Source organism: Crocuta crocuta, unplaced genomic scaffold (genome assembly GCF_008692635.1).
Source record: "Crocuta crocuta isolate KB4526 unplaced genomic scaffold, BGI_CrCroc_1.0 scaffold581, whole genome shotgun sequence".
Classification (NCBI taxonomy): Eukaryota; Metazoa; Chordata; class Mammalia; order Carnivora; family Hyaenidae; genus Crocuta; species Crocuta crocuta.
In genome coordinates this window covers 855,109-866,712 of record NW_027528635.1, presented here as the reverse complement: position 1 = coordinate 866,712, position 11,604 = coordinate 855,109, and the positions used below count along the sequence as shown (strand labels likewise).

Here is an 11,604-nt window from a genome sequence, read left to right as displayed (position 1 = left end):
CATTTATGAAATGTAATATCATGCTTCACACTGACCTTCTAACATACATCAAATGACTAACCAAAGTTAAGAGACATTGATCACATATCTATGTCAACATGTCAATACTTATTCATATTTCTGGTCATGATTCATCCAAACTGCAAACTGCATTTTAAAACTGACTAATAAGCCAGCGTTGGTCTGTTTATTCTTTGATATTGTTATTTTGAGCTGCAGATATGGGAAACATTATATTTATAGCTCTTTGTGGATGTAACGAATACATAATGTGGCACTGTTTTGTTCTTGTAAAATAGAACAAGGTTGATATTGAAGCCCACAAGTAAACATATATGCTCTTGTTTGAATTTATTTTGAATTGAAGTACCATAAGACAGATGTAGACACACTCGTATAAAAATACAAAAAGTATTTTTATTTAAAACACTATCATATGAAAAATGCTAGTGTCACAGTAACATTTTAGAGTTTCTTAATTTAGAATGTGTGTAATTTAAAAAGAGGAAAACTTTTAAACACTAGCCTCTTAATAAGAGAAATGCTTCACTATTATTATTTTCTTTTTAGAGAGGGTGGAGGGGCAGAGGGAGAGAGAGAATCCCAAGCAGGCTCCACACTCAGCATGGAGCCTAATACAAGGCTCAATCCTGTGACTGTGAGATCATGACCTGAGCCAAAATCAAGAGTCAGACACTTAACCAACTGAGCAACCCAGGAGGCCCAGAAATGCTTGACCGTTAAATTCTGTAGCATAAGTGGTGGAAAACTCAATGCAGCAACCTGTACAGATCTCTCAAATATATGAAGACTTTAATCCATTTAAGCATTGAGTTTAAATTCTTTTAATGTTTGTTTATTTTGGGGGGAGGGGAGGAGCAGAGAGAGACAGAGAGGGAGACACAGAATCCAAAGCAGGCTCCAGGCTCTGAGCTGTGAGATCGAACTCACAAACCACGAGATCATAACCTGAGCTGGAGTCAGACACTTAACGGACTGAGCCACCCAGGCGCCCCTAAGCAATGAGTTTTATAAAAATTTCTTCTGCAACAGCATATGTTTCAAAAGTAAAAACAACAGGTTAACCAACACAACAATGCCTGAAATTAAGTATTTGTTTGTATTTAAGATAGTAGTCACTGACTTAGGTTCATGAAATTGATGAATCTCCATTCTGTGATGACCCACTGTATACTTAACCAAGTTAGGGCTTCAAGTTAAAAATTACAATTACATGCATTTCTATATTTTCTGTCCTAGGAGACCAATAAATAAGAAATAAATTTTTTTCCAAATGGCAAAAGACAGCAAACAGAATGGGAAGAAAACCACCGAAAGGAAGTAATTTCAACAAGTGTCTGGGAAGCGAAAAAAGGACTGTAGACAGAAAGCCGAGGAAGCCGCGGCCTAGAATGCCTGCTGGGGGCCTACATTCAAGGCGAAAATCTGCCTGCTATGCTCAATTCTTGACAAGACTGATATGTACAAATCCAGGCATGAAGGACATCGGCTCTGCTATTTGTATCTGAACATAAGGGTATCAAAAGCATACAGAATAGATGGGCCCAAGAGGCATAACACATTCATTGATTTTTCTCTATTGCTTTTCTATTCTATATAGCATTAATTTCTGGAATTAAAACCTTTATCATGTACTTCCTTCTGCTTTCTTTAGGTTTGGTTTACTCTTTTGTTGCAGTATCTAAAGGTGGAAAGTTAGGATACCACTTGGAGATCTTAATTTTTTCGAATATAGGCATTTATAACTAACAATTTTTCTTTGAAGCAGTGCCTTAGCCGCCTCTCATAAGTTTTAGTAGGTTATCTAGGAGTGTGCTGTGTTACTTCCACATATTTAGGAGTGCTCTACATTTCTGTTACTGAATTCTAATTCCAATAAATTAGAGTGGTCAGAGAACATCCACTGTGTTATTTCTATGCAGTTAAATTTATTGAAGTTTGTTTTACGGAATGGCATGTGATCTATCCTGCAGAATGTTCCAGGTGCACTTGAGAATAACGTACTTTGTTACTTCTGATATCTTCGAGGCCTAGTTGGTGTATAGTACTTTTTAACGTTCTCCTATTTCCTGTTGATCTTCTTCTCAGCTGCTCCTTCCATTAATGAAAGTGGAATACCGAAGCCTCTGCCTATCATTGCTGAATCCTCCACATTTCCTCTTCATTTCTGTAAGTTTTGCTTCACGCGTCTTGGTGCTCTGTTGTTAGGCGGGTATATGAGTAAAATGGTCATACCTTTCAGATTGATTGGCTCTTTTCACATTATAAAGTACCCCTCTTTATCTCTAATACTACTTGTTTCAGATCTATTGTTTCTGATATTACTATAGCCATTCCAGCTTTATTGCAGTTCTAGATTTTCTCCTATGTTCTATTCTAGGAGTTTCAGTTTTGTATTTTACATTTAGGTCTGTGATCCATTTTGAGTACATTTGTGTGAAGTGTATAAGGTCGTTATCTAGATTTATTTTTCTGCATGTGGATGTCCATTGTGTTGCTTTTATTCCTTCATCTAATATCTGTTGAGTATATTTATATTGATCTAATTTTGGGCTCTCCATTCTGTTCCATTGATCTAGTTGTCTACTCTTTTGCCAAGAGCAAATTGCCTTGATAGCTTTATAGGAAGTCTGGGAGACAGGTAATGCATGTCCTCCAACTCTGTTCTCCTTCACTATTCTGTCTTTCCATATACACTTTAGAATCTGTCAACATCCACAAAATAAGTTGCTGGGATTTTGATAGGGATTGCAATGAATCTATAGACAAAGTGGGAAGAACTGGAATCTTTACAACACTGAATCTACCTGTATCTCCCCATTTATTTAATTCATTTTTTAAAATTTTGTTCATTTGAGTTTTATGGCTGTTGTGTAGTTTCCTTCATCTGCACCTTGCATATATTTTGTTAGATTTACACCTACGTGTTTCATTCTAGGGAGTGCGAATGTAAGTGGTATTGTGTTTTCAATGTCAAATTCCACTTGTTCATGACTGGTACATCAAAAACGATTGACTTGTTATACTAAACTTATACCTGTAACCTCACTATCATCATGTATTAGTTCTAGGAGGGCTTTTTAAAAAAATTTTTGGCTAGTTCTTTCAGGTTTTCTACACAGATGATCCCATCATCTATAAATGCTTTTACTTCTTCCTTCTCAATCTGTATACCTTTTATTCTCTTTTCTTGTCTTATTGAATTTGCTAGAACTTCTAGTACAAAGCTTAAAAGGAGTGGTGAGGGGCAGGTGGGCGGCTCAGTCAGTTAAGCTTCTGACTTTGGCTCAGGTCATGATCTCCCAGTTCATGAGTTCAAGCCTCACATCAGACTCGCTGCTGTCAGTGCGAAGCCTGCTTCGGGTCCTCTGTCTCCCTCTCTCTATGCCCTTTACCTGCTTGTGCTCTCTCTCTCTCTCTCTCCAAAATAAATAAATATTTTTAAAAAGGAGTGGTGAGAGGAAACTAATGCAGTATTTTATTCAATTTTTTGCACTAATATTTTTAGTGATTTCCTTATTGGTTGTCCTAGAGTTTAGCATGCCAATCTTAAATTACCAGAATAAGCTTAAGATTTATAATGACTTAGGGGCGCCTGGGTGGCTTAGTCGGTTAAGCATCCGACTTTCGCTTAGGTCATGATCTCGCGGTTCGTGGGTTCGGGCCCCGCGTCGGGCTCTGTGCTGACTGCCAGCTCAGAGCCTGGAGCCTGTTTCAGTCTGTGACTCCCTCTCTCTCTGACCCTCCCCTGCTCACGCTGTCTCTCTCTCTCTCTCCTAGAAATAAATAAAAAACATTAAAAAAAAAAAAAGATTTATACTGACTTAATTCCAGTGAGAGCTAGAAATGATACTCCTTTTTCTCTCCACTCCTTCCTCCCTTTTTGTGATATTATTGTTATACATACTGCATCTATAAATGTTGCAACCATTGCATAACACTGGAATTGCTAAAACTATTGCTTTACATAATTTTGTGTTTTACAGAAGCTCAAAGACAACAATGCAAAGCAGTAAATAGTTACAGCTTTTGCTCTTTAATAACTTAAAAAAATCATTTCTTGATTTCTTCATTTGTCCTTATGGTCTTAAGTTAACCATGTGGAGTCTTTCCTTAGTCCAATATAGCGGGTCCTTCTACCACTTCCTGGAAACTCCCAAACAGGAGCTGGGTTTACAGTTTTGAAGCATAATTTCTTCTTCTAAGGAAACCTGATTTTGCCCTTAAAGTCTATCAACTGACTGGACTATGTCCATCCACACTGTTGACGATAATCTACTGAGACAAGCGATTGCAGATGTTAACCACATTTATAAAACACCTTCTCAGCAACATCTAGATTAGTGTTTGGATTAATAACTTGGTACTAAAGCCTACCCACGTTGACTCATAAAAGCAAACCAAAAAAATCTATATTGGTGTGCTCAGTGGTACCTTGCATTTCTCTGCAGCTTTCTTGGTTGTTCTTCCTTCTTTCCTCTGTTTGTTGTTCAAACTGCATAATCTCTATTGGTCTATCTTCAGGATTTCTAACTCTCCTGACAATTAAGCCTATTGTTGAGCCCTTCTAGGATTTTGTTGTTGCTGTTTCAGTTAACTGTAGTTTTCAAATAAAGAATTTCTATTTTTTTATGGTCTCTGTTTATTAACGCTCTTGGTTTGACGTGACTTTCTTGTCATACTTTCCATTATTCCCTTGATCATCATTTTATCTTTAAGTACATTTATAATGGCTACTTTGAAGTCTTTTTCTCTTAATTCTGACACCCAGTTGCTTTGACCAGCAGTTTCTATTTCCTGATTTCCTTTTTTCTTTCCAATATATGGCTCAGACTTTCCATTTCTTTTCATGTCTTGTAATTTTTGCTGAAACATGGAGATTCTAGATCATAGATTAGGACAACTGGGCTTGTTGTTCCTTTTTTTGTTTGGTGACTGGCAGAGTCACTGTATTTCCCCCAGAAATGTTAAGTGTCTGATTCTGCACTTCATGGTGCCAAGCCTTAGCTTTGCCCAAGTTCTTCCTGGGATTATAGTGCTTTTGGCTCGGCTCTCTTTGACCACCTTGGTCCTTAGCAACCCCCACCTGTTAATCTTTACTAATCAATGGCTGATTGCTATATTATTTTTAAAAATGTCCTTGGGCATAATTGATCCACAGATTAATTCAATCAAATGCAGTCTCTTTATTTCTTTATTCATTCATTCATTCGTTCATTCATTCTTTAAATGCAGTCTCTTTTAAAAGCATAGTTTGTAAGNGCCAACTTACTTTTTTCCCAATTCTGTCTAGAAAATTAGTCAGTCTACACTTTAGCCCACATGTCAAATTATTCTACCTATCTCCTCCATTGCCTTTCACCAAACCTCTCTTGTTTTGGAGAACACCTCTCTTAGGTCAGTTTGGGATGTCATAAAATACCACAGACTGGGTGGCTTACACAACAGAAATTTATTTTCTCACAGTTCTTGTGTCTAGAAGCCCAAGATCAAGGTACTAGCATGGGCAGGTTCTGGTGAGAACTCTCTTCATGGCTTGTAGACGGCCACCTTCTCACTGTGTCCTCATTTGGCTGAAAGAGAGAGAGCATGTTTTCTGGTGTCCCTTCTGATAATGGCACTACTTCCGTCATGAAGGCCCCACTCTCATAACCTCATCTAAACTTCCTTATGCCCTAAAGGCTCCATCTCCAAATACAATGGCACTGAGTGTTAGGGCTTCAACATATGAACTGGGGTGGCAGGGGGGAAATGACACACTTTCATAGCAATATCCCTAGGATTGAACTTCACACTCTGTTGCAAATGAAGTTAGTTCCTTCTGGAAATTTGGAGCTCTCCATTTTACAGCCTGCTNCCCCCCCCCCCAAACAAAATCTCTGGCTCCAGGCTCTAGAGCTGGAAGTGGGGACAATGTCAAACTTATCTGTGAGTGACACCCCCAGTTTAGGCGCTGGGTACTAAGCGGAGAGGGGCAGTAGTTTCTTCTGGCTGGCCTCTCCCACGATGGAACTGCCATCTCACAAACCAGAGCAAGGGTGACCAGTGGCCCAATATTCTTAGCAGTGTTTTACCCTAAGTAGAATCTTAGTCCCACAAGTGTCAGGCTGGGCCGAAGAAGGGTGCCTCCATCTCTCAGTTGAAATCACCTACAATTCACACTTAGCAACAGGCGGCTAGAGGAAAGATGAGAAACCATTATCTCCTGCCCTTCCCAGGAAGACAGAGCCTCTGGGAGATGGAGGCAGAGGGGGCCCTGTCTTCTTGGCTACAGCACTTTGGAACTGCGTCTCTGTCTCAACTGAACTCTGAGACAGAAGGGAGGAAATGGTTCTTAGTTCAAAAACCACAGACTCTTACTGTTCTTCCAGAATTTTAGATTTTCTTGAATCAATGCGCCTTCATTTGCTGTATGTTCTTAGGATTACAGAGACAAATTTGTCTATCAGGCCAGAAGTGGAACTCACCCAGTAGGAAGATATTTAACTGCTCACTAGAGAAATCGAAATAATTAAATTAATTGGCGAGAAATGAGGTCATCACTTGGATATCTGCATCTCATAGTAAAATAGTGGATCCTCAACATGCATCCAAGCTCCCAACCTGCTTGCAGTCAATTGAAACCTGTCAGTTGAAACCTCTGCCCACGTACACAGCACTTCCTAGGAGCTCTTTAAGGCCTCATTATCAAATATTGATAAAGGAGTATCACCAGACCTCCGACAACAAACATGTATAGAAGTAAAAGGAACAAGGAAAATAAAAAGTCAACAGTCTAGGAAAACAGACAAAAGTAAAAGAATAAAAATAACTTCAAAAAGACCTGTAATTAATTTCCAGAGAGAGCATCTCCATAAAAAGGAAACAGGAAGCAATGGAAAAGGAACAATCAGAAATGAAGGAAGAGAATTTGGAAGTTAAAAATATATTTGCCAGTGAAATTTTCAATATAAAGTCAGAGATAAATTCAAGCAAATTTCCACAAATGAAAAAATAAAAAAGACATTAAAAAGGATGGAGGAAAATACAGAAAGGGGAATTTATCTTGTAGTTTCAAATTATGATTAATAGGAATTCTACAAAGGAAGAACAGCGAACATAAGAGTAGAAAATATTCAGTAAATAATTGAAGAGAATTTCTCAAAGCACAAGTGTACAAGTTTTTCAGATCAAAAGGCCCAAGACAATAAATGAAAACTAAGAATCTTTCCCATGAATATAACTGTAAATAAATACCTTTAAGCAGCAAAGAAAATGAAAAAACAAAAAAACCCATAGAATCTTCCAGAGGGCTAGAGTGGAAGAGGACCCAATCATATATAAAAGAATGAGCTTCAGGTTGATATCAAACTTTCCATCAATTATGCTGGACTCTAGAAGTCAACAAAGAAATGCTTCATAGTCTTGAGAGGAAAATGTGCGTGAGAAATCTTATGCTGACCAGACTACCAAACATGGGGGCAGAATAAAGAAACTTTAGGCAGCAAGGACTTGAAAATGTGCATCTCATGTATTTTAGGTTATTGAGAATGTACCTCAGCAAGAATACAAAAAGAGTAAACCAGGGAGAAGCCAATGGGATCCAGTAAGCAGTAAGAGAAATTGCAGGATTATAGCTACTCAGGGGTGCTACGGAATCAGCAGTCCAGCTAGGACTGCGAGGACAAGGGATCCAGGATGGAAGATTCTGGAATATTAAAAGGAACTGATAGACAAGATACAATGACTGCTGTCTTAGAAAATTTGAGGTCAGGGTGAAATCAGTTGTGCTTTATGGAAAAGGAACATCCAGTTGCAATTTACTCTTGGAACACTCTCCTCTAAGTGACTGTGACATTGGACCTGTAGAGACAGAAATGCAGTCTTAAGCATAGTACTTGACTCTGCAATGAGAACCATCTACAGGCCCATAATAACGCCAATGGATTTTTGTTATATTTTTACATTTTAGACTTTGGGACAAACCACACAAATCTTAATTATGGTTACAGAACAGACTAAAATCATCCACTTTGAGAAAGTAAACACAGGGGTGCCTGGGTGGCTCAGTCAGCTAAGCGTCCGACTTTGGCTCAGGTCATGATCTCACGGTTCGTGGGTTTGAGCCCCGTGTCAGGCTCTGTGCTGACAGCCAGCTCAGAGCCTGGAGCTTGTTTCAGATTCTGTCTCCCTCTCTCTCTGTCCCTCCCCTGCTCACACGGTCTCTCTCTCTCTCTCTCAGAAATAAAACATTAAAAAAAAAAAGAGAGAGAAGGTAAACATAAACGTATAGTTAATAGAGACTGGAAGGTAGACAAGACAGAAGGGAGGGTAAAAGCAACAATATCCTTACCTTGAAAAGGAGAAAGTCAAGAGAAATGAAGCACTTTATTTAATGTTGCTGAAAGTTGTAGATGACGTCATATCACCATATTGGGAGGAGGGAGATAGGAAAGGTAAGTGATTATAAGTGAGCTAAATTCCTAATATTTAAAAGGAGAAAAACAACAATATCAACAATAATAGTAACAGTTAAGACTGTAGGAGCCACTGTTTTAAGGATTTCACATATATTAAATAATTTAATTCTCGTAGAGATACCCTAGGGAAGATGCTATTTTTAATCCTACTTTACAGATGAAGAAGCAGGCATAGAGAGAGAGAGTAACCCACTCAAGGTCATGCAGCTGGAGAGTGGCGAAGCCACATTCAAACCTAGACAAACTGGCTCTAGAGTCCTTAGGTTTAACCTGTTTGTACACAAATGGCTTCTCAAAACAATTTTAGACAATGTCAAAAGTTGACCATTGAAAGAAAGGAACTATTAATTTTCATTATATGTTGTATTCTTTAATCCTAGTCATAGATTACTTTGGTAAATTAATATAACAAGTGAAGTTTGTACAACAGGGCAAGAATGAAACGTAGCTTTAACCTGGATGTGTAATGTTGGCCATATCACACAACAATGAATCACTTAAATGTCATGTACAATGCCAAAATGGAGAGAGCTAAATGTAGAGGAGAGATAGCAATACTCTAGTAGACGGATAACTACAGAGATGTCGAGTGGATGGAGGGATACATCTATCTTTGGGAAATTCAGTTAGGTAAGCTTGGTGAGCATTTGGGGGTCTCTCATCCTTGACTGCTTTTGCCTCTCTTTTGTGCCTGAAACATTCCAAATCGCCTTTTAAGACTACGCTCAAGTACCACTACTTCCTTCAATGTTTTCCTGCCCTGTGACTAACGACCATGATGGAGTCATATGCTATGCAGAGGCTGGGCTCCAGAAGGCAGCCTCTATGGCTAAAATTGTCAATAGTCAAAATTCAACTTGGCATTCCCATAGGAAAATGCTGTAACAGAAACCACCGTATTGCATCTCAGTAGATCTAACAGAGTTAATTTTTCTCTAAATTTGGAAGAGATTACTGTTTCTTGGTGAGATGCACAAAAAAATTGGCTTTGTTTTAAGGCCATGTAGCATGAATAACACCTGTTTTTAAACTTTGTAATCTTATTTAAAATAACTTTGGGAAGAGCAGATAGCTCATGTTTCATTTGTGGACTATACTGATCAAATCAGGTGATGGGCACGAGTTGTCATTTTTCTCCTCTTCTTTCACTTTTACTTGCTGAGTTCATAAATTGAATTCATATAAAATAAATGGAAGAAAGATGTAAATTCTCTGTAATCCTTTCACTGAGCCTTTCACTGAAAATTGTACATACTTATCATTCTACACTGAAATGATGCATAATATAATTTACATAGGAAAGCATGAATAGAGAATGATGGATTAATGAGTGACAGAAGAGATGAAAGAGACATTGATACAAGGATGAATAGATGAAAAAATCTTGTAATATATTAATAAAGTGTTAGGTAGCTGCTTAGATGTAGACAAGGAGGCTTAGAGATAGAGATGGACAGATGAATAGCTGGGATTATAAGCACAGAACTTGATAGACAGCCTCTCAGAATGATAACAGATAATGGAAAGATGCTGATCAGAGAGAATCTGATGATGAAGTGATGGCAGAAAGAAGACAGAAGTGGATGAGGGTACAAATACAAGCAGATATTTATGCATTCATTCAACAAATATTCGGTTAACTATTAAGTGCTAGTCAGTCTATTAGGAACTGAAGACACAATAGCAAACAGAAAGAGATTATGGTCTTTGCCTTCCTTCACTGAGCTCAGAGTTAGACATGTTACTATGAGGACATTAGGTGCTAAAAAGAATTTTGAAAAAAATCAAAAGTTCAGAAAAGGATAGGGATGTAAGTTTAGGAAGGACAATCAAGTAAAACTCCAAACTAAGGAGACAGATGAATAGTATCATACTATATGGACAAATATAAAGATCAACAGTTGACACAGATAGGCATATGGTGGGCAATAGAGCTATGTAAAAAAATGTGAAGAATAAAAAACACAGTTGATGGTAAGATAGGAAAATGATAGTAAAGTTGGGCAATTAAAGTTAAATGAGTGAATGCAAAATGAAGAAATGCAGAATTAAATGGATCTATGCTAGAGTGGTGGTATGTAAATCTAAAACTCTGGAGAAACTGATGGAAGGTTCCAACAGAAAGAAAGTTGCAGATCAAATATAATTAATATTTTTTGTTTCACATTTATTCAGTTTTTGAGAGACAGAGAGACACAGTGTGAGTGGGGGAAGGACAAAGAGACAGAGACACACACAGAATCCAAAGCAGGCTCCAGGCTCTGAGCTGTCAGCACAGAGGCTGGCGTGGGGCTCGAACTCACAAACCATGAGAAAGTGACCTGAGCTGAAGTCGGACACTTCAGCGACCAAGCCACCCAGGTGCCCCAAATACAATGACTATTTTTAAACAGAATTCACATGAAGGTAAATCAATGCAAACAAAGCTTTAATGTGAGGAACAGCTTTTGTGGTGCAAATGATTGTAGATTCAGACACAGCATATTTTTAATCCACTTCAAAAGTAGAATCCAATAGTAATTATCAACCAGAGTTATTGGCCTTCGAAGCCCCTTAAGCTTCCACAGTCCCATAATATGATGGCCGCTCCCTATTTTTAGTCATCAGTCATGGTTGCTTAGCAGCCCTGGAAACTCCTTTGTCAGAAACCACTATCACATTGTGGACGGCATTGGAAAAATACGCTGCCTGCAAACTGTCACCCAGCATGGAAGCCACTTAGCTGGAGCTGCCAAGGGAGGACTTTCACAAGACACCCAAAAAAGAAATTTGCTCTGTCAAGGAGGGAGATAAGTGCTACCTGAAATAAGGAGAGATTCAAAAGGTCTTTATTATAGCTTAGGTATCCACTAACTACATAATCACAGAAAACACACTGGACATTTAGGTGTACATTAGGTGAGTACTGACAAATTTTTCAAAGAAACTGAAAAACGCCTTGAGTTTAGAGCATGCCTTATTTTATCTACCCCATCTAACTTCCCATTCACTTGTTTACCAAACACTAAGGATATGCGACAGCAGGAACTTTATTATCTGATGAACTTGTGATGAATACTTGGAGGACTAATTAAAAATATTGGTTGAAAGTGGAAATCATTTTTAAATTATAGATATCTTAGAC

The 11,604-nt window shown here is 38.2% G+C and overlaps 1 protein-coding gene across 7 annotated transcripts in view; it reads right to left on the bottom strand.

The window, feature by feature from the left end:
* SLITRK4 (SLIT and NTRK like family member 4) overlaps positions 1-11,604 on the bottom strand; it is a 694,124-nt gene that overhangs the window by 314,522 nt on the left and 367,998 nt on the right. The gene's annotated exons all lie outside the window — the stretch shown is intronic.